The following is a 25,000-nucleotide window of genomic DNA, read 5'->3' as shown; positions in this document are numbered from 1 at the left end:
CAGCAGGGGGCAGTAGAGGTGCACTGTTCCCAGAAACACTGCAATACCGGGTCGATGCGTGGAGCGGACGGGGCAAGCCCCACTTCCGGCTCCCTGTTCCAAAAATCCGTTTAATATGTGGTCCCCTCCATGGGGGACGTATCAGATATTAAACTGATAAGAACAGATACTACACTTGATCTTAGCCAAAAGGCTGAGAAGCGATGCCCGCAGACTGCGCCCCGCCGGGCTCCGGCATGCGGGACGCCGACGGAGCCGGCGCGGCTGGGTCCTCGCCAGCCTCTCTGGGAGGTGGCGCCCGGCGAGACCACGCACGATCCCAGAGGACCAGAAACACGCCACTGGGCAGATAGAGCCGGCCGCTAAGCCGGGCACAGTCTTACTTTGATACGGCGGCGGTGCAGCTCTGCTTGCGCAGAGCCTCCAAAAATACAGTGAACTCATCGCTATCCCTCTCCACGGAAATCTTTAGTAAAAGGCGAAAGATTTATACGGGATGAAGAGAGACCCGAGTCGATGCAGAGCCGTCGCTCAGCAGGTGGCCGCTAGCCGGGCCTCCGTGACGCCCCCGCTCGGGGTTGAATTCTCGGGGGCGTCGCAGCCACCGGCCTCGGGGCCCCGACTCCTCCCTGTCCTCCTGGCATCTGAAAGATCAGCAATCATGTAAACAATCATGAGAGAAAATTCAAAAGGCAAAGATGACGGCCTGCCTTACCTCAGCACAGCTGCCCACCCCTCAGAGAGCATATCATGACCGTCCTTTTTTTTATGATTTAAAAAAAAAAAAAATAAAAAAAAAAAAAGAAGAAAAACGGAGGGAAGCGGGACCGGCGCACGGACAGAGTCGGTCCCTCACGACACCGGCTGATCGCCTGGCAAGCGGCGCAGGCTCTCGGTCTGATAAGCGGAACACCGATCAGCTCTGTCTTTTAACAGCAGGGGGCAGTAGAGGTGCACTGTTCCCAGAAACACTGCAATACCGGGTCGATGCGTGGAGCGGACGGGGCAAGCCCCACTTCCGGCTCCCTGTTCCAAAAATCCGTTTAATATGTGGTCCCCTCCATGGGGGACGTATCAGATATTAAACTGATAAGAACAGATACTACACTTGATCTTAGCCAAAAGGCTGAGAAGCGATGCCCGCAGACTGCGCCCCGCCGGGCTCCGGCATGCGGGACGCCGACGGAGCCGGCGCGGCTGGGTCCTCGCCAGCCTCTCTGGGAGGTGGCGCCCGGCGAGACCACGCACGATCCCAGAGGACCAGAAACACGCCACTGGGCAGATAGAGCCGGCCGCTAAGCCGGGCACAGTCTTACTTTGATACGGCGGCGGTGCAGCTCTGCTTGCGCAGAGCCTCCAAAAATACAGTGAACTCATCGCTATCCCTCTCCACGGAAATCTTTAGTAAAAGGCGAAAGATTTATACGGGATGAAGAGAGACCCGAGTCGATGCAGAGCCGTCGCTCAGCAGGTGGCCGCTAGCCGGGCCTCCGTGACGCCCCCGCTCGGGGTTGAATTCTCGGGGGCGTCGCAGCCACCGGCCTCGGGGCCCCGACTCCTCCCTGTCCTCCTGGCATCTGAAAGATCAGCAATCATGTAAACAATCATGAGAGAAAATTCAAAAGGCAAAGATGACGGCCTGCCTTACCTCAGCACAGCTGCCCACCCCTCAGAGAGCATATCATGACCGTCCTTTTTTTTATGATTTAAAAAAAAAAAAATAAAAAAAAAAAAAGAAGAAAAACGGAGGGAAGCGGGACCGGCGCACGGACAGAGTCGGTCCCTCACGACACCGGCTGATCGCCTGGCAAGCGGCGCAGGCTCTCGGTCTGATAAGCGGAACACCGATCAGCTCTGTCTTTCAACAGCAGGGGGCAGTAGAGGTGCACCGTTCCCAGAAACACTGCAATACCGGGTCGATGCGTGGAGCGGACGGGGCAAGCCCCACTTCCGGCTCCCTGTTCCAAAAATCCGTTTAATATGTGGTCCCCTCCATGGGGGACGTATCAGATATTAAACTGATAAGAACAGATACTACACTTGATCTTAGCCAAAAGGCCGAGAAGCGATGCCCGCAGACTGCGCCCCGCCGGGCTCCGGCATGTGGGACGCCGACGGAGCCGGCGCGGCTGGGTCCTCGCCAGCCTCTCTGGGAGGTGGCGCCCGGCGAGACCACGCACGATCCCAGAGGACCAGAAACGCGCCACTGGGCAGATAGAGCCGGCCGCTAAGCCGGGCACAGTCTTACTTTGATACAGCAGCGGTGCAGCTCTGCTTGCACAGAGCCTCCAAAAATACAGCGAACTCATCGCTATCCCTCTCCACGGAAATCTTTAGTAAAAGGCGAAAGATTTATACGGGATGAAGAGAGACCCGAGTCGATGCAGAGCCGTCGCTCAGCAGGTGGCCGCTAGCCGGGCCTCCGTGACGCCCCCGCTCGGGGTTGAATTCTCGGGGGCGTCGCAGCCACCGGCCTCGGGGCCCCGACTCCTCCCTGTCCTCCTGGCATCTGAAAGATCAGCAATCATGTAAACAGACATGAGAGAAAATTCAAAAGGCAAAGACGACGGCCTGCCTTACCTCAGCACAGCTGCCCACCCCTCAGAGAGCATATCATGACCGTCCTTTTTTTTATGATTTAAAAAAAAAAAAATAAAAAAAAAAAAAGAAGAAAAACGGAGGGAAGCGGGACCGGCGCACGGACAGAGTCGGTCCCTCACGACACCGGCTGATCGCCTGGCAAGCGGCGCAGGCTCTCGGTCTGATAAGCGGAACACCGATCAGCTCTGTCTTTTAACAGCAGGGGGCAGTAGAGGTGCACTGTTCCCAGAAACACTGCAATACCGGGTCGATGCGTGGAGCGGACGGGGCAAGCCCCACTTCCGGCTCCCTGTTCCAAAAATCCGTTTAATATGTGGTCCCCTCCATGGGGGACGTATCAGATATTAAACTGATAAGAACAGATACTACACTTGATCTTAGCCAAAAGGCTGAGAAGCGATGCCCGCAGACTGCGCCCCGCCGGGCTCCGGCATGCGGGACGCCGACGGAGCCGGCGCGGCTGGGTCCTCGCCAGCCTCTCTGGGAGGTGGCGCCCGGCGAGACCACGCACGATCCCAGAGGACCAGAAACACGCCACTGGGCAGATAGAGCCGGCCGCTAAGCCGGGCACAGTCTTACTTTGATACGGCGGCGGTGCAGCTCTGCTTGCGCAGAGCCTCCAAAAATACAGTGAACTCATCGCTATCCCTCTCCACGGAAATCTTTAGTAAAAGGCGAAAGATTTATACGGGATGAAGAGAGACCCGAGTCGATGCAGAGCCGTCGCTCAGCAGGTGGCCGCTAGCCGGGCCTCCGTGACGCCCCCGCTCGGGGTTGAATTCTCGGGGGCGTCGCAGCCACCGGCCTCGGGGCCCCGACTCCTCCCTGTCCTCCTGGCATCTGAAAGATCAGCAATCATGTAAACAATCATGAGAGAAAATTCAAAAGGCAAAGATGACGGCCTGCCTTACCTCAGCACAGCTGCCCACCCCTCAGAGAGCATATCATGACCGTCCTTTTTTTTATGATTTAAAAAAAAAAAAATAAAAAAAAAAAAAGAAGAAAAACGGAGGGAAGCGGGACCGGCGCACGGACAGAGTCGGTCCCTCACGACACCGGCTGATCGCCTGGCAAGCGGCGCAGGCTCTCGGTCTGATAAGCGGAACACCGATCAGCTCTGTCTTTCAACAGCAGGGGGCAGTAGAGGTGCACCGTTCCCAGAAACACTGCAATACCGGGTCGATGCGTGGAGCGGACGGGGCAAGCCCCACTTCCGGCTCCCTGTTCCAAAAATCCGTTTAATATGTGGTCCCCTCCATGGGGGACGTATCAGATATTAAACTGATAAGAACAGATACTACACTTGATCTTAGCCAAAAGGCCGAGAAGCGATGCCCGCAGACTGCGCCCCGCCGGGCTCCGGCATGTGGGACGCCGACGGAGCCGGCGCGGCTGGGTCCTCGCCAGCCTCTCTGGGAGGTGGCGCCCGGCGAGACCACGCACGATCCCAGAGGACCAGAAACGCGCCACTGGGCAGATAGAGCCGGCCGCTAAGCCGGGCACAGTCTTACTTTGATACAGCAGCGGTGCAGCTCTGCTTGCACAGAGCCTCCAAAAATACAGCGAACTCATCGCTATCCCTCTCCACGGAAATCTTTAGTAAAAGGCGAAAGATTTATACGGGATGAAGAGAGACCCGAGTCGATGCAGAGCCGTCGCTCAGCAGGTGGCCGCTAGCCGGGCCTCCGTGACGCCCCCGCTCGGGGTTGAATTCTCGGGGGCGTCGCAGCCACCGGCCTCGGGGCCCCGACTCCTCCCTGTCCTCCTGGCATCTGAAAGATCAGCAATCATGTAAACAGACATGAGAGAAAATTCAAAAGGCAAAGACGACGGCCTGCCTTACCTCAGCACAGCTGCCCACCCCTCAGAGAGCGTACCATGACCGTGCTTTTTATAATTAAATTAAAAAAAAAAAAAAAAAAAAAAAAAAAAAAAGAAAAACGGAGGGAAGCGGGACCGGCGCACGGACAGGGTCCGTCCCTCACGACACCGGCTAATCGCCTGGCAAGCGGCGCAGGCTCTCGGTCTGATAAGCGGAACACCGATCAGCTCTGTCTTTCAACAGCAGGGGGCAGTAGAGGTGCACCGTTCCCAGAAACACTGCAATACCGGGTCGATGCGTGGAGCGGACGGGGCAAGCCCCACTTCCGGCTCCCTGTTCCAAAAATCCGTTTAATATGTGGTCCCCTCCATGGGGGACGTATCAGATATTAAACTGATAAGAACAGATACTACACTTGATCTTAGCCAAAAGGCCGAGAAGCGATGCCCGCAGACTGCGCCCCGCCGGGCTCCGGCATGCGGGACGCCGACGGAGCCGGCGCGGCTGGGTCCTCGCCAGCCTCTCTGGGAGGTGGCGCCCGGCGAGACCACGCACGATCCCAGAGGACCAGAAACGCGCCACTGGGCAGATAGAGCCGGCCGCTAAGCCGGGCAGTCTTACTTTGATACGGCGGCGGTGCAGCTCTGCTTGCGCAGAGCCTCCAAAAATACAGTGAACTCATCGCTATCCCTCTCCACGGAAATCTTTAGTAAAAGGCGAAAGATTTATACGGGATGAAGAGAGACCCGAGTCGATGCAGAGCCGTCGCTCAGCAGGTGGCCGCTAGCCGGGCCTCCGTGACGCCCCCGCTCGGGGTTGAATTCTCGGGGGCGTCGCAGCCACCGGCCTCGGGGCCCCGACTCCTCCCTGTCCTCCTGGCATCTGAAAGATCAGCAATCATGTAAACGGACATGAGAGAAAATTCAAAAGGCAAAGATGACGGCCTGCCTTACCTCAGCACAGCTGCCCACCCCTCAGAGAGCATATCATGACCGTCCTTTTTTTTTATGATTTAAAAAAAAAAAAATAAAAAAAAAAAAAGAAGAAAAACGGAGGGAAGCGGGACCGGCGCACGGACAGAGTCGGTCCCTCACGACACCAGCTGATCGCCTGGCAAGCGGCGCAGGCTCTCGGTCTGATAAGCGGAACACCGATCAGCTCTGTCTTTTAACAGCAGGGGGCAGTAGAGGTGCACTGTTCCCAGAAACACTGCAATACCGGGTCGATGCGTGGAGCGGACGGGGCAAGCCCCACTTCCGGCTCCCTGTTCCAAAAATCCGTTTAATATGTGGTCCCCTCCATGGGGGACGTATCAGATATTAAACTGATAAGAACAGATACTACACTTGATCTTAGCCAAAAGGCTGAGAAGCGATGCCCGCAGACTGCGCCCCGCCGGGCTCCGGCATGCGGGACGCCGACGGAGCCGGCGCGGCTGGGTCCTCGCCAGCCTCTCTGGGAGGTGGCGCCCGGCGAGACCACGCACGATCCCAGAGGACCAGAAACACGCCACTGGGCAGATAGAGCCGGCCGCTAAGCCGGGCAGTCTTACTTTGATACGGCGGCGGTGCAGCTCTGCTTGCGCAGAGCCTCCAAAAATACAGTGAACTCATCGCTATCCCTCTCCACGGAAATCTTTAGTAAAAGGCGAAAGATTTATACGGGATGAAGAGAGACCCGAGTCGATGCAGAGCCGTCGCTCAGCAGGTGGCCGCTAGCCGGGCCTCCGTGACGCCCCCGCTCGGGGTTGAATTCTCGGGGGCGTCGCAGCCACCGGCCTCGGGGCCCCGACTCCTCCCTGTCCTCCTGGCATCTGAAAGATCAGCAATCATGTAAACGGACATGAGAGAAAATTCAAAAGGCAAAGATGACGGCCTGCCTTACCTCAGCACAGCTGCCCACCCCTCAGAGAGCATATCATGACCGTCCTTTTTTTTTATGATTTAAAAAAAAAAAAATAAGAAGAAAAACGGAGGGAAGCGGGACCGGCGCACGGACAGAGTCGGTCCCTCACGACACCGGCTGATCGCCTGGCAAGCGGCGCAGGCTCTCGGTCTGATAAGCGGAACACCGATCAGCTCTGTCTTTTAACAGCAGGGGGCAGTAGAGGTGCACTGTTCCCAGAAACACTGCAATACCGGGTCGATGCGTGGAGCGGACGGGGCAAGCCCCACTTCCGGCTCCCTGTTCCAAAAATCCGTTTAATATGTGGTCCCCTCCATGGGGGACGTATCAGATATTAAACTGATAAGAACAGATACTACACTTGATCTTAGCCAAAAGGCTGAGAAGCGATGCCCGCAGACTGCGCCCCGCCGGGCTCCGGCATGCGGGACGCCGACGGAGCCGGCGCGGCTGGGTCCTCGCCAGCCTCTCTGGGAGGTGGCGCCCGGCGAGACCACGCACGATCCCAGAGGACCAGAAACACGCCACTGGGCAGATAGAGCCGGCCGCTAAGCCGGGCACAGTCTTACTTTGATACGGCGGCGGTGCAGCTCTGCTTGCGCAGAGCCTCCAAAAATACAGTGAACTCATCGCTATCCCTCTCCACGGAAATCTTTAGTAAAAGGCGAAAGATTTATACGGGATGAAGAGAGACCCGAGTCGATGCAGAGCCGTCGCTCAGCAGGTGGCCGCTAGCCGGGCCTCCGTGACGCCCCCGCTCGGGGTTGAATTCTCGGGGGCGTCGCAGCCACCGGCCTCGGGGCCCCGACTCCTCCCTGTCCTCCTGGCATCTGAAAGATCAGCAATCATGTAAACAATCATGAGAGAAAATTCAAAAGGCAAAGATGACGGCCTGCCTTACCTCAGCACAGCTGCCCACCCCTCAGAGAGCATATCATGACCGTCCTTTTTTTTATGATTTAAAAAAAAAAAAATAAAAAAAAAAAAAGAAGAAAAACGGAGGGAAGCGGGACCGGCGCACGGACAGAGTCGGTCCCTCACGACACCGGCTGATCGCCTGGCAAGCGGCGCAGGCTCTCGGTCTGATAAGCGGAACACCGATCAGCTCTGTCTTTCAACAGCAGGGGGCAGTAGAGGTGCACCGTTCCCAGAAACACTGCAATACCGGGTCGATGCGTGGAGCGGACGGGGCAAGCCCCACTTCCGGCTCCCTGTTCCAAAAATCCGTTTAATATGTGGTCCCCTCCATGGGGGACGTATCAGATATTAAACTGATAAGAACAGATACTACACTTGATCTTAGCCAAAAGGCTGAGAAGCGATGCCCGCAGACTGCGCCCCGCCGGGCTCCGGCATGCGGGACGCCGACGGAGCCGGCGCGGCTGGGTCCTCGCCAGCCTCTCTGGGAGGTGGCGCCCGGCGAGACCACGCACGATCCCAGAGAACCAGAAACACGCCACTGGGCAGATAGAGCCGGCCGCTAAGCCGGGCACAGTCTTACTTTGATACGGCGGCGGTGCAGCTCTGCTTGCGCAGAGCCTCCAAAAATACAGTGAACTCATCGCTATCCCTCTCCACGGAAATCTTTAGTAAAAGGCGAAAGATTTATACGGGATGAAGAGAGACCCGAGTCGATGCAGAGCCGTCGCTCAGCAGGTGGCCGCTAGCCGGGCCTCCGTGACGCCCCCGCTCGGGGTTGAATTCTCGGGGGCGTCGCAGCCACCGGCCTCGGGGCCCCGACTCCTCCCTGTCCTCCTGGCATCTGAAAGATCAGCAATCATGTAAACAGACATGAGAGAAAATTCAAAAGGCAAAGACGACGGCCTGCCTTACCTCAGCACAGCTGCCCACCCCTCAGAGAGCGTACCATGACCGTGCTTTTTATAATTAAATTAAAAAAAAAAAAAAAAAAAAAAAAAAAAAGAAAAACGGAGGGAAGCGGGACCGGCGCACGGACAGGGTCCGTCCCTCACGACACCGGCTAATCGCCTGGCAAGCGGCGCAGGCTCTCGGTCTGATAAGCGGAACACCGATCAGCTCTGTCTTTCAACAGCAGGGGGCAGTAGAGGTGCACCGTTCCCAGAAACACTGCAATACCGGGTCGATGCGTGGAGCGGACGGGGCAAGCCCCACTTCCGGCTCCCTGTTCCAAAAATCCGTTTAATATGTGGTCCCCTCCATGGGGGACGTATCAGATATTAAACTGATAAGAACAGATACTACACTTGATCTTAGCCAAAAGGCCGAGAAGCGATGCCCGCAGACTGCGCCCCGCCGGGCTCCGGCATGTGGGACGCCGACGGAGCCGGCGCGGCTGGGTCCTCGCCAGCCTCTCTGGGAGGTGGCGCCCGGCGAGACCACGCACGATCCCAGAGGACCAGAAACGCGCCACTGGGCAGATAGAGCCGGCCGCTAAGCCGGGCACAGTCTTACTTTGATACAGCAGCGGTGCAGCTCTGCTTGCACAGAGCCTCCAAAAATACAGCGAACTCATCGCTATCCCTCTCCACGGAAATCTTTAGTAAAAGGCGAAAGATTTATACGGGATGAAGAGAGACCCGAGTCGATGCAGAGCCGTCGCTCAGCAGGTGGCCGCTAGCCGGGCCTCCGTGACGCCCCCGCTCGGGGTTGAATTCTCGGGGGCGTCGCAGCCACCGGCCTCGGGGCCCCGACTCCTCCCTGTCCTCCTGGCATCTGAAAGATCAGCAATCATGTAAACAGACATGAGAGAAAATTCAAAAGGCAAAGACGACGGCCTGCCTTACCTCAGCACAGCTGCCCACCCCTCAGAGAGCGTACCATGACCGTGCTTTTTATAATTAAATTAAAAAAAAAAAAAAAAAAAGAAAAACGGAGGGAAGCGGGACCGGCGCACGGACAGGGTCCGTCCCTCACGACACCGGCTAATCGCCTGGCAAGCGGCGCAGGCTCTCGGTCTGATAAGCGGAACACCGATCAGCTCTGTCTTTCAACAGCAGGGGGCAGTAGAGGTGCACCGTTCCCAGAAACACTGCAATACCGGGTCGATGCGTGGAGCGGACGGGGCAAGCCCCACTTCCGGCTCCCTGTTCCAAAAATCCGTTTAATATGTGGTCCCCTCCATGGGGGACGTATCAGATATTAAACTGATAAGAACAGATACTACACTTGATCTTAGCCAAAAGGCCGAGAAGCGATGCCCGCAGACTGCGCCCCGCCGGGCTCCGGCATGTGGGACGCCGACGGAGCCGGCGCGGCTGGGTCCTCGCCAGCCTCTCTGGGAGGTGGCGCCCGGCGAGACCACGCACGATCCCAGAGGACCAGAAACGCGCCACTGGGCAGATAGAGCCGGCCGCTAAGCCGGGCACAGTCTTACTTTGATACAGCAGCGGTGCAGCTCTGCTTGCACAGAGCCTCCAAAAATACAGCGAACTCATCGCTATCCCTCTCCACGGAAATCTTTAGTAAAAGGCGAAAGATTTATACGGGATGAAGAGAGACCCGAGTCGATGCAGAGCCGTCGCTCAGCAGGTGGCCGCTAGCCGGGCCTCCGTGACGCCCCCGCTCGGGGTTGAATTCTCGGGGGCGTCGCAGCCACCGGCCTCGGGGCCCCGACTCCTCCCTGTCCTCCTGGCATCTGAAAGATCAGCAATCATGTAAACGGACATGAGAGAAAATTCAAAAGGCAAAGATGACGGCCTGCCTTACCTCAGCACAGCTGCCCACCCCTCAGAGAGCATATCATGACCGTCCTTTTTTTTTATGATTTAAAAAAAAAAAAATAAGAAGAAAAACGGAGGGAAGCGGGACCGGCGCACGGACAGAGTCGGTCCCTCACGACACCGGCTGATCGCCTGGCAAGCGGCGCAGGCTCTCGGTCTGATAAGCGGAACACCGATCAGCTCTGTCTTTTAACAGCAGGGGGCAGTAGAGGTGCACTGTTCCCAGAAACACTGCAATACCGGGTCGATGCGTGGAGCGGACGGGGCAAGCCCCACTTCCGGCTCCCTGTTCCAAAAATCCGTTTAATATGTGGTCCCCTCCATGGGGGACGTATCAGATATTAAACTGATAAGAACAGATACTACACTTGATCTTAGCCAAAAGGCTGAGAAGCGATGCCCGCAGACTGCGCCCCGCCGGGCTCCGGCATGCGGGACGCCGACGGAGCCGGCGCGGCTGGGTCCTCGCCAGCCTCTCTGGGAGGTGGCGCCCGGCGAGACCACGCACGATCCCAGAGGACCAGAAACGCGCCACTGGGCAGATAGAGCCGGCCGCTAAGCCGGGCACAGTCTTACTTTGATACAGCAGCGGTGCAGCTCTGCTTGCACAGAGCCTCCAAAAATACAGCGAACTCATCGCTATCCCTCTCCACGGAAATCTTTAGTAAAAGGCGAAAGATTTATACGGGATGAAGAGAGACCCGAGTCGATGCAGAGCCGTCGCTCAGCAGGTGGCCGCTAGCCGGGCCTCCGTGACGCCCCCGCTCGGGGTTGAATTCTCGGGGGCGTCGCAGCCACCGGCCTCGGGGCCCCGACTCCTCCCTGTCCTCCTGGCATCTGAAAGATCAGCAATCATGTAAACAGACATGAGAGAAAATTCAAAAGGCAAAGACGACGGCCTGCCTTACCTCAGCACAGCTGCCCACCCCTCAGAGAGCGTACCATGACCGTGCTTTTTATAATTAAATTAAAAAAAAAAAAAAAAAAGAAAAACGGAGGGAAGCGGGGACCGGCGCACGGACAGGGTCCGTCCCTCACGACACCGGCTAATCGCCTGGCAAGCGGCGCAGGCTCTCGGTCTGATAAGCGGAACACCGATCAGCTCTGTCTTTCAACAGCAGGGGGCAGTAGAGGTGCACCGTTCCCAGAAACACTGCAATACCGGGTCGATGCGTGGAGCGGACGGGGCAAGCCCCACTTCCGGCTCCCTGTTCCAAAAATCCGTTTAATATGTGGTCCCCTCCATGGGGGACGTATCAGATATTAAACTGATAAGAACAGATACTACACTTGATCTTAGCCAAAAGGCTGAGAAGCGATGCCCGCAGACTGCGCCCCGCCGGGCTCCGGCATGCGGGACGCCGACGGAGCCGGCGCGGCTGGGTCCTCGCCAGCCTCTCTGGGAGGTGGCGCCCGGCGAGACCACGCACGATCCCAGAGGACCAGAAACACGCCACTGGGCAGATAGAGCCGGCCGCTAAGCCGGGCAGTCTTACTTTGATACGGCGGCGGTGCAGCTCTGCTTGCGCAGAGCCTCCAAAAATACAGTGAACTCATCGCTATCCCTCTCCACGGAAATCTTTAGTAAAAGGCGAAAGATTTATACGGGATGAAGAGAGACCCGAGTCGATGCAGAGCCGTCGCTCAGCAGGTGGCCGCTAGCCGGGCCTCCGTGACGCCCCCGCTCGGGGTTGAATTCTCGGGGGCGTCGCAGCCACCGGCCTCGGGGCCCCGACTCCTCCCTGTCCTCCTGGCATCTGAAAGATCAGCAATCATGTAAACGGACATGAGAGAAAATTCAAAAGGCAAAGATGACGGCCTGCCTTACCTCAGCACAGCTGCCCACCCCTCAGAGAGCATATCATGACCGTCCTTTTTTTTATGATTTAAAAAAAAAAAAATAAGAAGAAAAACGGAGGGAAGCGGGACCGGCGCACGGACAGAGTCGGTCCCTCACGACACCGGCTGATCGCCTGGCAAGCGGCGCAGGCTCTCGGTCTGATAAGCGGAACACCGATCAGCTCTGTCTTTTAACAGCAGGGGGCAGTAGAGGTGCACTGTTCCCAGAAACACTGCAATACCGGGTCGATGCGTGGAGCGGACGGGGCAAGCCCCACTTCCGGCTCCCTGTTCCAAAAATCCGTTTAATATGTGGTCCCCTCCATGGGGGACGTATCAGATATTAAACTGATAAGAACAGATACTACACTTGATCTTAGCCAAAAGGCTGAGAAGCGATGCCCGCAGACTGCGCCCCGCCGGGCTCCGGCATGCGGGACGCCGACGGAGCCGGCGCGGCTGGGTCCTCGCCAGCCTCTCTGGGAGGTGGCGCCCGGCGAGACCACGCACGATCCCAGAGGACCAGAAACACGCCACTGGGCAGATAGAGCCGGCCGCTAAGCCGGGCACAGTCTTACTTTGATACGGCGGCGGTGCAGCTCTGCTTGCGCAGAGCCTCCAAAAATACAGTGAACTCATCGCTATCCCTCTCCACGGAAATCTTTAGTAAAAGGCGAAAGATTTATACGGGATGAAGAGAGACCCGAGTCGATGCAGAGCCGTCGCTCAGCAGGTGGCCGCTAGCCGGGCCTCCGTGACGCCCCCGCTCGGGGTTGAATTCTCGGGGGCGTCGCAGCCACCGGCCTCGGGGCCCCGACTCCTCCCTGTCCTCCTGGCATCTGAAAGATCAGCAATCATGTAAACAATCATGAGAGAAAATTCAAAAGGCAAAGATGACGGCCTGCCTTACCTCAGCACAGCTGCCCACCCCTCAGAGAGCATATCATGACCGTCCTTTTTTTTATGATTTAAAAAAAATAAATAAAAAAAAAAAAAGAAGAAAAACGGAGGGAAGCGGGACCGGCGCACGGACAGAGTCGGTCCCTCACGACACCGGCTGATCGCCTGGCAAGCGGCGCAGGCTCTCGGTCTGATAAGCGGAACACCGATCAGCTCTGTCTTTCAACAGCAGGGGGCAGTAGAGGTGCACCGTTCCCAGAAACACTGCAATACCGGGTCGATGCGTGGAGCGGACGGGGCAAGCCCCACTTCCGGCTCCCTGTTCCAAAAATCCGTTTAATATGTGGTCCCCTCCATGGGGGGACGTATCAGATATTAAACTGATAAGAACAGATACTACACTTGATCTTAGCCAAAAGGCTGAGAAGCGATGCCCGCAGACTGCGCCCCGCCGGGCTCCGGCATGCGGGACGCCGACGGAGCCGGCGCGGCTGGGTCCTCGCCAGCCTCTCTGGGAGGTGGGCGCCCGGCGAGACCACGCACGATCCCAGAGGACCAGAAACGCGCCACTGGGGCAGATAGAGCCGGCCGCTAAGCCGGGCACAGTCTTACTTTGATACAGCAGCGGTGCAGCTCTGCTTGCACAGAGCCTCCAAAAATACAGCGAACTCATCGCTATCCCTCTCCACGGAATCTTTAGTAAAAGGCGAAAGATTTTATACGGGATGAAGAGAGACCCGAGTCGATGCAGAGCCAGTCGCTCAGCAGGTGGCCGCTAGCCGGGCCTCCGTGACGCCCCCGCTCGGGGTTGAATTCTCGGGGGCGTCGCAGCCACCGGCCTCGGGGCCCCGACTCCTCCCTGTCCTCCTGGCATCTGAAAGATCAGCAATCATGTAAACAGACATGAGAGAAAATTCAAAAGGCAAAGACGACGGCCTGCCTTACCTCAGCACAGCTGCCCACCCCTCAGAGAGCGTACCATGACCGTGCTTTTTATAATTAAATTAAAAAAAAAAAAAAAAAAAGAAAAACGGAGGGAAGCGGGACCGGCGCAGCGGACAGGGTCCGTCCCTCACGACACCGGCTAATCGCCTGGCAAGCGGCGCAGGCTCTCGGTCTGATAAGCGGAACACCGATCAGCTCTGTCTTTCAACAGCAGGGGGCAGTAGAGGTGCACCGTTCCCAGAAACACTGCAATACCGGGTCGATGCGTGGAGCGGACGGGGCAAGCCCCACTTCCGGCTCCCTGTTCCAAAAATCCGTTTAATATGTGGTCCCCTCCATGGGGGACGTATCAGATATTAAACTGATAAGAACAGATACTACACTTGATCTTAGCCAAAAGGCTGAGAAGCGATGCCCGCAGACTGCGCCCCGCCGGGCTCCGGCATGCGGGACGCCGACGGAGCCGGCGCGGCTGGGTCCTCGCCAGCCTCTCTGGGAGGTGGCGCCCGGCGAGACCACGCCACGATCCCAGAGGACCAGAAACACGCCACTGGGCAGATAGAGCCGGCCGCTAAGCCGGGCAGTCTTACTTTGATACGGCGGCGGTGCAGCTCTGCTTGCGCAGAGCCTCCAAAAATACAGTGAACTCATCGCTATCCCTCTCCACGGAAATCTTTAGTAAAAGGCGAAAGATTTATACGGGATGAAGAGAGACCCGAGTCGATGCAGAGCCGTCGCTCAGCAGGTGGCCGCTAGCCGGGCCTCCGTGACGCCCCCGCTCGGGGTTGAATTCTCGGGGGCGTCGCAGCCACCGGCCTCGGGGCCCCGACTCCTCCCTGTCCTCCTGGCATCTGAAAGATCAGCAATCATGTAAACGGACATGAGAGAAAATTCAAAAGGCAAAGATGACGGCCTGCCTTACCTCAGCACAGCTGCCCACCCCTCAGAGAGCATATCATGACCGTCCTTTTTTTTTTATGATTTAAAAAAAAAAAAATAAGAAGAAAAACGGAGGGAAGCGGGACCGGCGCACGGACAGAGTCGGTCCTCACGACACCGGCTGATCGCCTGGCAAGCGGCGCAGGCTCTCGGTCTGATAAGCGGAACACCGATCAGCTCTGTCTTTTAACAGCAGGGGGCAGTAGAGGTGCACTGTTCCCAGAAACACTGCAATACCGGGTCGATGCGTGGAGCGACGGGGCAAGCCCCACTTCCGGCTCCCTGTTCCAAAAATCCGTTTTAATATGTGGTCCCCTCCATGGGGGACGTATCAGATATTAAACTGATAAGAACAGATACTACACTTGATCTTAGCCAAAAGGCTGAGAAGCGATGCCCGCAGACTGCGCCCCGCCGGGCTCCGGCATGCGGGACGCCGACGGAGCCGGCGCGGCTGGGTCCTCGCCAGCCTCTCTGGGAGGTGGCGCCCGGCGAGACCACGCACGATCCCAGAGGACCAGAAACACGCCACTGGGCAGATAGAGCCGGCCGCTAAGCCGGGCACAGTCTTACTTTGATACGGCGGCGGTGCAGCTCTGCTTGCGCAGAGCCTCCAAAAATACAGTGAACTCATCGCTATCCCTCTCCACGGAAATCTTTAGTAAAAGGCGAAAGATTTATACGGGATGAAGAGAGACCCGAGTCGATGCAGAGCCGTCGCTCAGCAGGTGGCCGCTAGCCGGGCCTCCGTGACGCCCCCGCTCGGGGTTGAATTCTCGGGGGCGTCGCAGCCCACCGGCCTCGGGGCCCCGACTCCTCCCTGTCCTCCTGGCATCTGAAAGATCAGCAATCATGTAAACAATCATGAGAGAAAATTCAAAAGGCAAAGATGACGGCCATGCCTTACCTCAGCACAGCTGCCCACCCCTCAGAGAGCATATCATGACCGTCCTTTTTTTTTATGATTTAAAAAAAAAAAAATAAAAAAAAAAAAAGAAGAAAAACGGAGGGAAGCGGGACCGGCGCACGGACAGAGTCGGTCCCTCACGACACCGGCTGATCGCCTGGCAAGCGGCGCAGGCTCTCGGTCTGATAAGCGGAACACCGATCAGCTCTGTCTTTCAACAGCAGGGGGCAGTAGAGGTGCACCGTTCCCAGAAACACTGCAATAACCGGGTCGATGCGTGGAGCGGACGGGGCAAGCCCCACTTCCGGCTCCCTGTTCCAAAAATCCGTTTAATATGTGGTCCCCTCCATGGGGGACGTATCAGATATTAAACTGATAAGAACAGATACTACACTTGATCTTAGCCAAAAGGCTGAGAAGCGATGCCCGCAGACTGCGCCCCGCCGGGCTCCGGCATGCGGGACGCCGACGGAGCCGGCGCGGCTGGGTCCTCGCCAGCCTCTCTGGGAGGTGGCGCCCGGCGAGACCACGCACGATCCCAGAGAACCAGAAACACGCCACTGGGCAGATAGAGCCGGCCGCTAAGCCGGGCACAGTCTTACTTTGATACGGCGGCGGGTGCAGCTCTGCTTGCGCAGAGCCTCCAAAAATACAGTGAACTCATCGCTATCCCTCTCCACGGAAATCTTTAGTAAAAGGCGAAAGATTTATACGGGATGAAGAGAGACCCGAGTCGATGCAGAGCCGTCGCTCAGCAGGTGGCCGCTAGCCGGGCCTCCGTGACGCCCCCGCTCGGGGTTGAATTCTCGGGGGCGTCGCAGCCACCGGCCTCGGGGCCCGACTCCTCCCTGTCCTCCTGGCATCTGAAAGATCAGCAATCATGTAAACAGACATGAGAGAAAATTCAAAAGGCAAAGACGACGGCCTGCCTTACCTCAGCACAGCTGCCCACCCCTCAGAGAGCGTACCATGACCGTGCTTTTATAATTAAATTAAAAAAAAAAAAAAAAAAAAAAAAAAAAAAGAAAAACGAGGAAGCGGGACCGGCGCACGGACAGGGTCCGTCCCTCACGACACCGGCCTAATCGCCTGGCAAGCGGCGCAGGCTCTCGGTCTGATAAGCGGAACACCGATCAGCTCTGTCTTTCAACAGCAGGGGGCAGTAGAGGTGCACCGTTCCCAGAAACACTGCAATACCGGGTCGATGCGTGGAGCGGACGGGGCAAGCCCCACTTCCGGCTCCCTGTTCCAAAAATCCGTTTAATATGTGGTCCCCTCATGGGGGACGTATCAGATATTAAACTGATAAGAACAGATACTACACTTGATCTTAGCCAAAAGGCCGAGAAGCGATGCCGCAGACTGCGCCCCGCCGGGCTCCGGCATGTGGGACGCCGACGGAGCCGGCGCGGCTGGGTCCTCGCCAGCCTCTCTGGGAGGTGGCGCCCGGCGAGACCACGCACGATCCAGAGGACCAGAAACGCGCCACTGGGCAGATAGAGCCGGCCGCTAAGCCGGGCACAGTCTTTACTTTGATACAGCAGCGGTGCAGCTCTGCTTGCACAGAGCCTCCAAAAATACAGCGAACTCATCGCTATCCCTCTCCACGGAAATCTTTAGTAAAAGGCGAAAGATTTATACGGGATGAAGAGAGACCCGAGTCGATGCAGAGCCGTTCGCTCAGCAGGTGGCCGCTAGCCGGGCCTCCGTGACGCCCCCGCTCGGGGTTGAATTCTCGGGGGCGTCGCAGCCACCGGCCTCGGGGCCCCGAACTCCTCCCTGTCCTCCTGGCATCTGAAAGATCAGCAATCATGTAAACAGACATGAGAGAAAATTCAAAAGGCAAAGACGACGGCCTGCCTTACCTCAGCACAGCTGCCCACCCCTCAGAGAGCGTACCATGACCGTGCTTTTTATAATTAAATTAAAAAAAAAAAAAAAAAAGAAAAACGGAGGGAAGCGGGACCGGCGCACCGGACAGGGTCCGTCCCTCACGACACCGGCTAATCGCCTGGCAAGCGGCGCAGGCTCTCGGTCTGATAAGCGGAACACCGATCAGCTCTGTCTTTCAACAGCAGGGGGCAGTAGAGGTGCACCGTTCCCAGAAACACTGCAATACCGGGTCGATGCGTGGAGCGGACGGGGCAAGCCCCACTTCCGGCTCCCTGTTCCAAAAATCCGTTTAATATGTGGTCCCCTCCATGGGGGACGTATCAGATATTAAACTGATAAGAACAGATACTACACTTGATCTTAGCCAAAAGGCCGAGAAGCGATGCCCGCAGACTGCGCCCCGCCGGGCTCCGGCATGTGGGACGCCGACGGAGCCGGCGCGGCTGGGTCCTCGCCAGCCTCTCTGGGAGGTGGCGCCCGGCGAGACCACGCACGATCCCAGAGGACCAGAAACGCGCCACTGGGCAGATAGAGCCGGCCGCTAAGCCGGGCACAGTCTTACTTTGATACAGCAGCGGTGCAGCTCTGCTTGCACAGAGCCTCCAAAAATACAGCGAACTCATCGCTATCCCTCTCCACGGAAATCTTTAGTAAAAGGCGAAAGATTTATACGGGATGAAGAGAGACCCGAGTCGATGCAGAGCCGTCGCTCAGCAGGTGGCCGCTAGCCGGGCCTCCGTGACGCCCCCGCTCGGGGTTGAATTCTCGGGGGCGTCGCAGCCACCGGCCTCGGGGCCCCGACTCCTCCCTGTCCTCCTGGCATCTGAAAGATCAGCAATCATGTAAACGGACATGAGAGAAAATTCAAAAGGCAAAGATGACGGCCTGCCTTACCTCAGCACAGCTGCCCACCCCTCAGAGAGCATATCATGACCGTCCTTTTTTTTTTATGATTTAAAAAAAAAAAATAAGAAGAAAAACGGAGGGAAGCGGGACCGGCGCACGGACAGAGTCGGTCCCTCACGACACCGGCTGATCGCCTGGCAAGCGGCGCAGGCTCTCGGTCTGATAAGCGGAACACCGATCAGCTCTGTCTTTTAACAGCAGGGGGCAGTAGAGGTGCACTGTTCCCAGAAACACTGCAATACCGGGTCGATGCGTGGAGCGGACGGGGCAAGCCCCACTTCCGGCTCCCTGTTCCAAAAATCCGTTTAATATGTGGTCCCCTCCATGGGGGACGTATCAGATATTAAACTGATAAGAACAGATACTACACTTGATCTTAGCCAAAAGGCTGAGAAGCGATGCCCGCAGACTGCGCCCCGCCGGGCTCCGGCATGCGGGACGCCGACGGAGCCGGCGCGGCTGGGTCCTCGCCAGCCTCTCTGGGAGGTGGCGCCCGGCGAGACCACGCACGATCCCAGAGGACCAGAAACGCGCCACTGGGCAGATAGAGCCGGCCGCTAAGCCGGGCACAGTCTTACTTTGATACAGCAGCGGTGCAGCTCTGCTTGCACAGAGCCTCCAAAAATACAGCGAACTCATCGCTATCCCTCTCCACGGAAATCTTTAGTAAAAGGCGAAAGATTTATACGGGATGAAGAGAGACCCGAGTCGATGCAGAGCCGTCGCTCAGCAGGTGGCCGCTAGCCGGGCCTCCGTGACGCCCCCGCTCGGGGTTGAATTCTCGGGGGCGTCGCAGCCACCGGCCTCGGGGCCCCGACTCCTCCCTGTCCTCCTGGCATCTGAAAGATCAGCAATCATGTAAACGGACATGAGAGAAAATTCAAAAGGCAAAGATGACGGCCTGCCTTACCTCAGCACAGCTGCCCACCCCTCAGAGAGCATATCATGACCGTCCTTTTTTTTTATGATTTAAAAAAAAAAAATAAGAAGAAAAACGGAGGGAAGCGGGACCGGCGCACGGACAGAGTCGGTCCCTCACGACACGGCTGATCGCCTGGCAAGCGGCGCAGGCTCTCGGTCTGATAAGCGGAACACCGATCAGCTCTGTCTTTTAACAGCAGGGGGCAGTAGAGGTGCACTGTTCCCAGAAACACTGCAATACCGGGTCGATGCGTGGAGCGGACGGGGCAAGCCCCACTTCCGGCTCCCTGTTCCAAAAATCCGTTTAATATGTGGTCCCCTCCATGGGGGACGTATCAGATATTAAACTGATAAGAACAGATACTACACTTGATCTTAGCCAAAAGGCTGAGAAGCGATGCCCGCAGACTGCGCCCCGCCGGGCTCCGGCATGCGGGACGCCGACGGAGCCGGCGCGGCTGGGTCCTCGCCAGCCTCTCTGGGAGGTGGCGCCCGGCGAGACCACGCACGATCCCAGAGGACCAGAAACACGCCACTGGGCAGATAGAGCCGGCCGCTAAGCCGGGCACAGTCTTACTTTGATACGGCGGCGGTGCAGCTCTGCTTGCGCAGAGCCTCCAAAAATACAGTGAACTCATCGCTATCCCTCTCCACGGAAATCTTTAGTAAAAGGCGAAAGATTTATACGGGATGAAGAGAGACCCGAGTCGATGCAGAGCCGTCGCTCAGCAGGTGGCCGCTAGCCGGGCCTCCGTGACGCCCCCGCTCGGGGTTGAATTCTCGGGGGCGTCGCAGCCACCGGCCTCGGGGCCCCGACTCCTCCCTGTCCTCCTGGCATCTGAAAGATCAGCAATCATGTAAACAATCATGAGAGAAAATTCAAAAGGCAAAGATGACGGCCTGCCTTACCTCAGCACAGCTGCCCACCCCTCAGAGAGCATATCATGACCGTCCTTTTTTTTATGATTTAAAAAAAAAAAAATAAAAAAAAAAAAAGAAGAAAAACGGAGGGAAGCGGGACCGGCGCACGGACAGAGTCGGTCCCTCACGACACCGGCTGATCGCCTGGCAAGCGGCGCAGGCTCTCGGTCTGATAAGCGGAACACCGATCAGCTCTGTCTTTCAACAGCAGGGGGCAGTAGAGGTGCACCGTTCCCAGAAACACTGCAATACCGGGTCGATGCGTGGAGCGGACGGGGCAAGCCCCACTTCCGGCTCCCTGTTCCAAAAATCCGTTTAATATGTGGTCCCCTCCATGGGGGACGTATCAGATATTAAACTGATAAGAACAGATACTACACTTGATCTTAGCCAAAAGGCTGAGAAGCGATGCCCGCAGACTGCGCCCCGCCGGGCTCCGGCATGCGGGACGCCGACGGAGCCGGCGCGGCTGGGTCCTCGCCAGCCTCTCTGGGAGGTGGCGCCCGGCGAGACCACGCACGATCCCAGAGAACCAGAAACACGCCACTGGGCAGATAGAGCCGGCCGCTAAGCCGGGCACAGTCTTACTTTGATACGGCGGCGGTGCAGCTCTGCTTGCGCAGAGCCTCCAAAAATACAGTGAACTCATCGCTATCCCTCTCCACGGAAATCTTTAGTAAAAGGCGAAAGATTTATACGGGATGAAGAGAGACCCGAGTCGATGCAGAGCCGTCGCTCAGCAGGTGGCCGCTAGCCGGGCCTCCGTGACGCCCCCGCTCGGGGTTGAATTCTCGGGGGCGTCGCAGCCACCGGCCTCGGGGCCCCGACTCCTCCCTGTCCTCCTGGCATCTGAAAGATCAGCAATCATGTAAACAGACATGAGAGAAAATTCAAAAGGCAAAGACGACGGCCTGCCTTACCTCAGCACAGCTGCCCACCCCTCAGAGAGCGTACCATGACCGTGCTTTTTATAATTAAATTAAAAAAAAAAAAAAAAAAAAAAAAAAAAAAGAAAAACGGAGGGAAGCGGGACCGGCGCACGGACAGGGTCCGTCCCTCACGACACCGGCTAATCGCCTGGCAAGCGGCGCAGGCTCTCGGTCTGATAAGCGGAACACCGATCAGCTCTGTCTTTCAACAGCAGGGGGCAGTAGAGGTGCACCGTTCCCAGAAACACTGCAATACCGGGTCGATGCGTGGAGCGGACGGGGCAAGCCCCACTTCCGGCTCCCTGTTCCAAAAATCCGTTTAATATGTGGTCCCCTCCATGGGGGACGTATTCAGATATTAAACTGATAAGAACAGATACTACACTTGATCTTAGCCAAAAGGCCGAGAAGCGATGCCCGCAGACTGCGCCCCGCCGGGCTCCGGCATGTGGGACGCCGACGGAGCCGGCGCGGCTGGGTCCTCGCCAGCCTCTCTGGGAGGTGGCGCCCGGCGAGACCACGCACGATCCCAGAGGACCAGAAACGCGCCACTGGGCAGATAGAGCGGCCGCTAAGCCGGGCACAGTCTTACTTTGATACAGCAGCGGTGCAGCTCTGCTTGCACAGAGCCTCCAAAAATACAGCGAACTCATCGCTATCCCTCTCCACGGAAATCTTTAGTAAAAGGCGAAAGATTTATACGGGATGAAGAGAGACCCGAGTCGATGCAGAGCCGTCGCTCAGCAGGTGGCCGCTAGCCGGGCCTCCGTGACGCCCCCGCTCGGGGTTGAATTCTCGGGGGCGTCGCAGCCACCGGCCTCGGGGCCCCGACTCCTCCCTGTCCTCCTGGCATCTGAAAGATCAGCAATCATGTAAACAGACATGAGAGAAAATTCAAAAGGCAAAGACGACGGCCTGCCTTACCTCAGCACAGCTGCCCACCCCTCAGAGAGCGTACCATGACCGTGCTTTTTATAATTAAATTAAAAAAAAAAAAAAAAAAAAAAAAAAAAAAAAAGAAAAACGGAGGGAAGCGGGACCGGCGCACGGACAGGGTCCGTCCCTCACGACACCGGCTAATCGCCTGGCAAGCGGCGCAGGCTCTCGGTCTGATAAGCGGAACACCGATCAGCTCTGTCTTTCAACAGCAGGGGGCAGTAGAGGTGCACCGTTCCCAGAAACACTGCAATACCGGGTCGATGCGTGGAGCGGACGGGGCAAGCCCCACTTCCGGCTCCCTGTTCCAAAAATCCGTTTAATATGTGGTCCCCTCCATGGGGGACGTATCAGATATTAAACTGATAAGAACAGATACTACACTTGATCTTAGCCAAAAGGCCGAGAAGCGATGCCCGCAGACTGCGCCCCGCCGGGCTCCGGCATGTGGGACGCCGACGGAGCCGGCGCGGCTGGGTCCTCGCCAGCCTCTCTGGGAGGTGGCGCCCGGCGAGACCACGCACGATCCCAGAGGACCAGAAACGCGCCACTGGGCAGATAGAGCCGGCCGCTAAGCCGGGCACAGTCTTACTTTGATACAGCAGCGGTGCAGCTCTGCTTGCACAGAGCCTCCAAAAATACAGCGAACTCATCGCTATCCCTCTCCACGGAAATCTTTAGTAAAAGGCGAAAGATTTTATACGGGATGAAGAGAGACCCGAGTCGATGCAGAGCCGTCGCTCAGCAGGTGGCCGCTAGCCGGGCCTCCGTGACGCCCCCGCTCGGGGTTGAATTCTCGGGGGCGTCGCAGCCACCGGCCTCGGGGCCCCGACTCCTCCCTGTCCTCCTGGCATCTGAAAGATCAGCAATCATGTAAACAGACATGAGAGAAAATTCAAAAGGCAAAGACGACGGCCTTGCCTTACCTCAGCACAGCTGCCCACCCCTCAGAGAGCGTACCATGACCGTGCTTTTATAATTAAATTAAAAAAAAAAAAAAAAAAAAAAAAACGGAGGGAAGCGGGGACCGGCGCACGGACAGGGTCCGTCCCTCACGACACCGGCTAATCGCCTGGCAAGCGGCGCAGGCTCTCGGTCTGATAAGCGGAACACCGATCAGCTCTGTCTTTCAACAGCAGGGGGCAGTAGAGGTGCACCGTTCCCAGAAACACTGCAATACCGGGTCGATGCGTGGAGCGGACGGGGCAAGCCCCACTTCCGGCTCCCTGTTCCAAAAATCCGTTTAATATGTGGTCCCCTCCATGGGGGACGTATCAGATATTAAACTGATAAGAACAGATACTACACTTGATCTTAGCCAAAAGGCCGAGAAGCGATGCCCGCAGACTGCGCCCCGCCGGGCTCCGGCATGTGGGACGCCGACGGAGCCGGCGCGGCTGGGTCCTCGCCAGCCTCTCTGGGAGGTGGCGCCCGGCGAGACCACGCACGATCCCAGAGGACCAGAAACGCGCCACTGGGCAGATAGAGCCGGCCGCTAAGCCGGGCACAGTCTTACTTTGATACAGCAGCGGTGCAGCTCTGCTTGCACAGAGCCTCCAAAAATACAGCGAACTCATCGCTATCCCTCTCCACGGAAATCTTTAGTAAAAGGCGAAAGATTTATACGGGATGAAGAGAGACCCGAGTCGATGCAGAGCCGTCGCTCAGCAGGTGGCCGCTAGCCGGGCCTCCGTGACGCCCCCGCTCGGGGTTGAATTCTCGGGGGCGTCGCAGCCACCGGCCTCGGGGCCCCGACTCCTCCCTGTCCTCCTGGCATCTGAAAGATCAGCAATCATGTAAACAGACATGAGAGAAAATTCAAAAGGCAAAGACGACGGCCTGCCTTACCTCAGCACAGCTGCCCACCCCTCAGAGAGCGTACCATGACCGTGCTTTTTATAATTAAATTAAAAAAAAAAAAAAAAGAAAAACGGAGGGAAGCGGGACCGGCGCACGGACAGGGTCCGTCCCTCACGACACCGGCTAATCGCCTGGCAAGCGGCGCAGGCTCTCGGTCTGATAAGCGGAACACCGATCAGCTCTGTCTTTCAACAGCAGGGGGCAGTAGAGGTGCACCGTTCCCAGAAACACTGCAATACCGGGTCGATGCGTGGAGCGGACGGGGCAAGCCCCACTTCCGGCTCCCTGTTCCAAAAATCCGTTTAATATGTGGTCCCCTCCATGGGGGACGTATCAGATATTAAACTGATAAGAACAGATACTACACTTGATCTTAGCCAAAAGGCCGAGATGCCCGCAGACTGCGCCCCGCCGGGCTCCGGCATGTGGGACGCCGACGGAGCCGGCGCGGCTGGGTCCTCGCCAGCCTCTCTGGGAGGTGGCGCCCGGCGAGACCACGCACGATCCCAGAGGACCAGAAACGCGCCACTGGGCAGATAGAGCCGGCCGCTAAGCCGGGCACAGTCTTACTTTGATACAGCAGCGGTGCAGCTCTGCTTGCGCAGAGCCTCCAAAAATACAGCGAACTCATCGCTATCCCTCTCCACGGAAATCTTTAGTAAAAGGCGAAAGATTTATACGGGATGAAGAGAGACCCGAGTCGATGCAGAGCCGTCGCTCAGCAGGTGGCCGCTAGCCGGGCCTCCGTGACGCCCCCGCTCGGGGTTGAATTCTCGGGGGCGTCGCAGCCACCGGCCTCGGGGCCCCGACTCCTCCCTGTCCTCCTGGCATCTGAAAGATCAGCAATCATGTAAACGGACATGAGAGAAAATTCAAAAGGCAAAGATGACGGCCTGCCTTACCTCAGCACAGCTGCCCACCCCTCAGAGAGCATATCATGACCGTCCTTTTTTTTTATGATTTAAAAAAAAAAAAATAAGAAGAAAAACGGAGGGAAGCGGGACCGGCGCACGGACAGAGTCGGTCCCTCACGACACCGGCTGATCGCCTGGCAAGCGGCGCAGGCTCTCGGTCT

At 57.4% G+C, this 25,000-nt stretch overlaps 54 non-coding genes across 54 annotated transcripts; all 54 read right to left on the bottom strand.

The window, feature by feature from the left end:
• Positions 1-13: 13 nt before the first annotated feature.
• On the bottom strand, positions 14-205 carry LOC125729476 (U2 spliceosomal RNA). Its single transcript, XR_007389905.1, has one exon. It is a non-coding gene; the product is annotated as a U2 spliceosomal RNA (small nuclear RNA).
• A 197-nt stretch (positions 206-402) lies between these two features.
• Positions 403-516, bottom strand: LOC125729504 (U5 spliceosomal RNA). The gene has a single exon (XR_007389933.1). It is a non-coding gene; the product is annotated as a U5 spliceosomal RNA (small nuclear RNA).
• Positions 517-946: 430 nt separating this feature from the next.
• On the bottom strand, positions 947-1,138 carry LOC125729473 (U2 spliceosomal RNA). The gene has a single exon (XR_007389903.1). It is a non-coding gene; the product is annotated as a U2 spliceosomal RNA (small nuclear RNA).
• Positions 1,139-1,335: 197 nt separating this feature from the next.
• LOC125729503 (U5 spliceosomal RNA) lies at positions 1,336-1,449 on the bottom strand. Its single transcript, XR_007389932.1, has one exon. It is a non-coding gene; the product is annotated as a U5 spliceosomal RNA (small nuclear RNA).
• A 429-nt stretch (positions 1,450-1,878) lies between these two features.
• LOC125729499 (U2 spliceosomal RNA) lies at positions 1,879-2,070 on the bottom strand. The gene has a single exon (XR_007389927.1). It is a non-coding gene; the product is annotated as a U2 spliceosomal RNA (small nuclear RNA).
• A 197-nt stretch (positions 2,071-2,267) lies between these two features.
• On the bottom strand, positions 2,268-2,381 carry LOC125729524 (U5 spliceosomal RNA). The gene has a single exon (XR_007389952.1). It is a non-coding gene; the product is annotated as a U5 spliceosomal RNA (small nuclear RNA).
• Positions 2,382-2,810: 429 nt separating this feature from the next.
• On the bottom strand, positions 2,811-3,002 carry LOC125729472 (U2 spliceosomal RNA). The gene has a single exon (XR_007389902.1). It is a non-coding gene; the product is annotated as a U2 spliceosomal RNA (small nuclear RNA).
• Positions 3,003-3,199: 197 nt separating this feature from the next.
• Positions 3,200-3,313, bottom strand: LOC125729502 (U5 spliceosomal RNA). The gene has a single exon (XR_007389930.1). It is a non-coding gene; the product is annotated as a U5 spliceosomal RNA (small nuclear RNA).
• A 429-nt stretch (positions 3,314-3,742) lies between these two features.
• On the bottom strand, positions 3,743-3,934 carry LOC125729487 (U2 spliceosomal RNA). The gene has a single exon (XR_007389916.1). It is a non-coding gene; the product is annotated as a U2 spliceosomal RNA (small nuclear RNA).
• Positions 3,935-4,131: 197 nt separating this feature from the next.
• Positions 4,132-4,245, bottom strand: LOC125729522 (U5 spliceosomal RNA). Its single transcript, XR_007389950.1, has one exon. It is a non-coding gene; the product is annotated as a U5 spliceosomal RNA (small nuclear RNA).
• Positions 4,246-4,676: 431 nt separating this feature from the next.
• On the bottom strand, positions 4,677-4,868 carry LOC125729474 (U2 spliceosomal RNA). Its single transcript, XR_007389904.1, has one exon. It is a non-coding gene; the product is annotated as a U2 spliceosomal RNA (small nuclear RNA).
• Positions 4,869-5,063: 195 nt separating this feature from the next.
• LOC125729501 (U5 spliceosomal RNA) lies at positions 5,064-5,177 on the bottom strand. The gene has a single exon (XR_007389929.1). It is a non-coding gene; the product is annotated as a U5 spliceosomal RNA (small nuclear RNA).
• Positions 5,178-5,607: 430 nt separating this feature from the next.
• On the bottom strand, positions 5,608-5,799 carry LOC125729471 (U2 spliceosomal RNA). Its single transcript, XR_007389901.1, has one exon. It is a non-coding gene; the product is annotated as a U2 spliceosomal RNA (small nuclear RNA).
• Positions 5,800-5,994: 195 nt separating this feature from the next.
• Positions 5,995-6,108, bottom strand: LOC125729500 (U5 spliceosomal RNA). The gene has a single exon (XR_007389928.1). It is a non-coding gene; the product is annotated as a U5 spliceosomal RNA (small nuclear RNA).
• Positions 6,109-6,527: 419 nt separating this feature from the next.
• Positions 6,528-6,719, bottom strand: LOC125729470 (U2 spliceosomal RNA). Its single transcript, XR_007389900.1, has one exon. It is a non-coding gene; the product is annotated as a U2 spliceosomal RNA (small nuclear RNA).
• Positions 6,720-6,916: 197 nt separating this feature from the next.
• On the bottom strand, positions 6,917-7,030 carry LOC125729498 (U5 spliceosomal RNA). Its single transcript, XR_007389926.1, has one exon. It is a non-coding gene; the product is annotated as a U5 spliceosomal RNA (small nuclear RNA).
• A 429-nt stretch (positions 7,031-7,459) lies between these two features.
• LOC125729459 (U2 spliceosomal RNA) lies at positions 7,460-7,651 on the bottom strand. The gene has a single exon (XR_007389890.1). It is a non-coding gene; the product is annotated as a U2 spliceosomal RNA (small nuclear RNA).
• A 197-nt stretch (positions 7,652-7,848) lies between these two features.
• Positions 7,849-7,962, bottom strand: LOC125729496 (U5 spliceosomal RNA). Its single transcript, XR_007389925.1, has one exon. It is a non-coding gene; the product is annotated as a U5 spliceosomal RNA (small nuclear RNA).
• A 429-nt stretch (positions 7,963-8,391) lies between these two features.
• Positions 8,392-8,583, bottom strand: LOC125729462 (U2 spliceosomal RNA). Its single transcript, XR_007389893.1, has one exon. It is a non-coding gene; the product is annotated as a U2 spliceosomal RNA (small nuclear RNA).
• A 197-nt stretch (positions 8,584-8,780) lies between these two features.
• LOC125729521 (U5 spliceosomal RNA) lies at positions 8,781-8,894 on the bottom strand. Its single transcript, XR_007389949.1, has one exon. It is a non-coding gene; the product is annotated as a U5 spliceosomal RNA (small nuclear RNA).
• Positions 8,895-9,313: 419 nt separating this feature from the next.
• LOC125729617 (U2 spliceosomal RNA) lies at positions 9,314-9,505 on the bottom strand. Its single transcript, XR_007390045.1, has one exon. It is a non-coding gene; the product is annotated as a U2 spliceosomal RNA (small nuclear RNA).
• Positions 9,506-9,702: 197 nt separating this feature from the next.
• Positions 9,703-9,816, bottom strand: LOC125729520 (U5 spliceosomal RNA). Its single transcript, XR_007389948.1, has one exon. It is a non-coding gene; the product is annotated as a U5 spliceosomal RNA (small nuclear RNA).
• A 419-nt stretch (positions 9,817-10,235) lies between these two features.
• On the bottom strand, positions 10,236-10,427 carry LOC125729469 (U2 spliceosomal RNA). The gene has a single exon (XR_007389899.1). It is a non-coding gene; the product is annotated as a U2 spliceosomal RNA (small nuclear RNA).
• Positions 10,428-10,624: 197 nt separating this feature from the next.
• Positions 10,625-10,738, bottom strand: LOC125729518 (U5 spliceosomal RNA). The gene has a single exon (XR_007389947.1). It is a non-coding gene; the product is annotated as a U5 spliceosomal RNA (small nuclear RNA).
• Positions 10,739-11,157: 419 nt separating this feature from the next.
• On the bottom strand, positions 11,158-11,349 carry LOC125729458 (U2 spliceosomal RNA). The gene has a single exon (XR_007389889.1). It is a non-coding gene; the product is annotated as a U2 spliceosomal RNA (small nuclear RNA).
• A 195-nt stretch (positions 11,350-11,544) lies between these two features.
• LOC125729495 (U5 spliceosomal RNA) lies at positions 11,545-11,658 on the bottom strand. Its single transcript, XR_007389924.1, has one exon. It is a non-coding gene; the product is annotated as a U5 spliceosomal RNA (small nuclear RNA).
• A 418-nt stretch (positions 11,659-12,076) lies between these two features.
• On the bottom strand, positions 12,077-12,268 carry LOC125729468 (U2 spliceosomal RNA). Its single transcript, XR_007389898.1, has one exon. It is a non-coding gene; the product is annotated as a U2 spliceosomal RNA (small nuclear RNA).
• A 197-nt stretch (positions 12,269-12,465) lies between these two features.
• Positions 12,466-12,579, bottom strand: LOC125729494 (U5 spliceosomal RNA). The gene has a single exon (XR_007389923.1). It is a non-coding gene; the product is annotated as a U5 spliceosomal RNA (small nuclear RNA).
• A 428-nt stretch (positions 12,580-13,007) lies between these two features.
• On the bottom strand, positions 13,008-13,200 carry LOC125729463 (U2 spliceosomal RNA). The gene has a single exon (XR_007389894.1). It is a non-coding gene; the product is annotated as a U2 spliceosomal RNA (small nuclear RNA).
• A 199-nt stretch (positions 13,201-13,399) lies between these two features.
• Positions 13,400-13,513, bottom strand: LOC125729581 (U5 spliceosomal RNA). Its single transcript, XR_007390009.1, has one exon. It is a non-coding gene; the product is annotated as a U5 spliceosomal RNA (small nuclear RNA).
• A 421-nt stretch (positions 13,514-13,934) lies between these two features.
• LOC125729457 (U2 spliceosomal RNA) lies at positions 13,935-14,126 on the bottom strand. The gene has a single exon (XR_007389888.1). It is a non-coding gene; the product is annotated as a U2 spliceosomal RNA (small nuclear RNA).
• Positions 14,127-14,322: 196 nt separating this feature from the next.
• Positions 14,323-14,436, bottom strand: LOC125729493 (U5 spliceosomal RNA). The gene has a single exon (XR_007389922.1). It is a non-coding gene; the product is annotated as a U5 spliceosomal RNA (small nuclear RNA).
• A 419-nt stretch (positions 14,437-14,855) lies between these two features.
• Positions 14,856-15,047, bottom strand: LOC125729485 (U2 spliceosomal RNA). The gene has a single exon (XR_007389915.1). It is a non-coding gene; the product is annotated as a U2 spliceosomal RNA (small nuclear RNA).
• Positions 15,048-15,244: 197 nt separating this feature from the next.
• LOC125729492 (U5 spliceosomal RNA) lies at positions 15,245-15,358 on the bottom strand. The gene has a single exon (XR_007389921.1). It is a non-coding gene; the product is annotated as a U5 spliceosomal RNA (small nuclear RNA).
• Positions 15,359-15,790: 432 nt separating this feature from the next.
• Positions 15,791-15,983, bottom strand: LOC125729483 (U2 spliceosomal RNA). Its single transcript, XR_007389913.1, has one exon. It is a non-coding gene; the product is annotated as a U2 spliceosomal RNA (small nuclear RNA).
• A 198-nt stretch (positions 15,984-16,181) lies between these two features.
• LOC125729491 (U5 spliceosomal RNA) lies at positions 16,182-16,295 on the bottom strand. Its single transcript, XR_007389919.1, has one exon. It is a non-coding gene; the product is annotated as a U5 spliceosomal RNA (small nuclear RNA).
• Positions 16,296-16,722: 427 nt separating this feature from the next.
• Positions 16,723-16,913, bottom strand: LOC125729456 (U2 spliceosomal RNA). Its single transcript, XR_007389887.1, has one exon. It is a non-coding gene; the product is annotated as a U2 spliceosomal RNA (small nuclear RNA).
• Positions 16,914-17,109: 196 nt separating this feature from the next.
• Positions 17,110-17,223, bottom strand: LOC125729517 (U5 spliceosomal RNA). Its single transcript, XR_007389946.1, has one exon. It is a non-coding gene; the product is annotated as a U5 spliceosomal RNA (small nuclear RNA).
• Positions 17,224-17,644: 421 nt separating this feature from the next.
• On the bottom strand, positions 17,645-17,836 carry LOC125729605 (U2 spliceosomal RNA). The gene has a single exon (XR_007390033.1). It is a non-coding gene; the product is annotated as a U2 spliceosomal RNA (small nuclear RNA).
• A 197-nt stretch (positions 17,837-18,033) lies between these two features.
• On the bottom strand, positions 18,034-18,147 carry LOC125729516 (U5 spliceosomal RNA). The gene has a single exon (XR_007389945.1). It is a non-coding gene; the product is annotated as a U5 spliceosomal RNA (small nuclear RNA).
• A 419-nt stretch (positions 18,148-18,566) lies between these two features.
• LOC125729467 (U2 spliceosomal RNA) lies at positions 18,567-18,758 on the bottom strand. The gene has a single exon (XR_007389897.1). It is a non-coding gene; the product is annotated as a U2 spliceosomal RNA (small nuclear RNA).
• Positions 18,759-18,955: 197 nt separating this feature from the next.
• On the bottom strand, positions 18,956-19,069 carry LOC125729515 (U5 spliceosomal RNA). Its single transcript, XR_007389944.1, has one exon. It is a non-coding gene; the product is annotated as a U5 spliceosomal RNA (small nuclear RNA).
• Positions 19,070-19,486: 417 nt separating this feature from the next.
• On the bottom strand, positions 19,487-19,678 carry LOC125729466 (U2 spliceosomal RNA). Its single transcript, XR_007389896.1, has one exon. It is a non-coding gene; the product is annotated as a U2 spliceosomal RNA (small nuclear RNA).
• A 197-nt stretch (positions 19,679-19,875) lies between these two features.
• LOC125729490 (U5 spliceosomal RNA) lies at positions 19,876-19,989 on the bottom strand. Its single transcript, XR_007389918.1, has one exon. It is a non-coding gene; the product is annotated as a U5 spliceosomal RNA (small nuclear RNA).
• Positions 19,990-20,418: 429 nt separating this feature from the next.
• On the bottom strand, positions 20,419-20,610 carry LOC125729623 (U2 spliceosomal RNA). The gene has a single exon (XR_007390050.1). It is a non-coding gene; the product is annotated as a U2 spliceosomal RNA (small nuclear RNA).
• A 197-nt stretch (positions 20,611-20,807) lies between these two features.
• LOC125729489 (U5 spliceosomal RNA) lies at positions 20,808-20,921 on the bottom strand. Its single transcript, XR_007389917.1, has one exon. It is a non-coding gene; the product is annotated as a U5 spliceosomal RNA (small nuclear RNA).
• A 430-nt stretch (positions 20,922-21,351) lies between these two features.
• On the bottom strand, positions 21,352-21,544 carry LOC125729482 (U2 spliceosomal RNA). The gene has a single exon (XR_007389912.1). It is a non-coding gene; the product is annotated as a U2 spliceosomal RNA (small nuclear RNA).
• A 196-nt stretch (positions 21,545-21,740) lies between these two features.
• LOC125729514 (U5 spliceosomal RNA) lies at positions 21,741-21,854 on the bottom strand. Its single transcript, XR_007389943.1, has one exon. It is a non-coding gene; the product is annotated as a U5 spliceosomal RNA (small nuclear RNA).
• Positions 21,855-22,287: 433 nt separating this feature from the next.
• LOC125729593 (U2 spliceosomal RNA) lies at positions 22,288-22,479 on the bottom strand. The gene has a single exon (XR_007390021.1). It is a non-coding gene; the product is annotated as a U2 spliceosomal RNA (small nuclear RNA).
• A 197-nt stretch (positions 22,480-22,676) lies between these two features.
• Positions 22,677-22,791, bottom strand: LOC125729578 (U5 spliceosomal RNA). Its single transcript, XR_007390005.1, has one exon. It is a non-coding gene; the product is annotated as a U5 spliceosomal RNA (small nuclear RNA).
• Positions 22,792-23,211: 420 nt separating this feature from the next.
• LOC125729579 (U2 spliceosomal RNA) lies at positions 23,212-23,403 on the bottom strand. Its single transcript, XR_007390006.1, has one exon. It is a non-coding gene; the product is annotated as a U2 spliceosomal RNA (small nuclear RNA).
• Positions 23,404-23,600: 197 nt separating this feature from the next.
• LOC125729513 (U5 spliceosomal RNA) lies at positions 23,601-23,714 on the bottom strand. Its single transcript, XR_007389941.1, has one exon. It is a non-coding gene; the product is annotated as a U5 spliceosomal RNA (small nuclear RNA).
• Positions 23,715-24,130: 416 nt separating this feature from the next.
• On the bottom strand, positions 24,131-24,322 carry LOC125729484 (U2 spliceosomal RNA). Its single transcript, XR_007389914.1, has one exon. It is a non-coding gene; the product is annotated as a U2 spliceosomal RNA (small nuclear RNA).
• Positions 24,323-24,514: 192 nt separating this feature from the next.
• LOC125729577 (U5 spliceosomal RNA) lies at positions 24,515-24,628 on the bottom strand. The gene has a single exon (XR_007390004.1). It is a non-coding gene; the product is annotated as a U5 spliceosomal RNA (small nuclear RNA).
• Positions 24,629-25,000: the final 372 nt, after the last annotated feature.

Source organism: Brienomyrus brachyistius, unplaced genomic scaffold (assembly GCF_023856365.1).
Source record: "Brienomyrus brachyistius isolate T26 unplaced genomic scaffold, BBRACH_0.4 scaffold686, whole genome shotgun sequence".
NCBI classification, from domain to species: domain Eukaryota; kingdom Metazoa; phylum Chordata; class Actinopteri; order Osteoglossiformes; family Mormyridae; genus Brienomyrus; species Brienomyrus brachyistius.
This window is presented reverse-complemented; position numbering and strand designations above follow the sequence as displayed.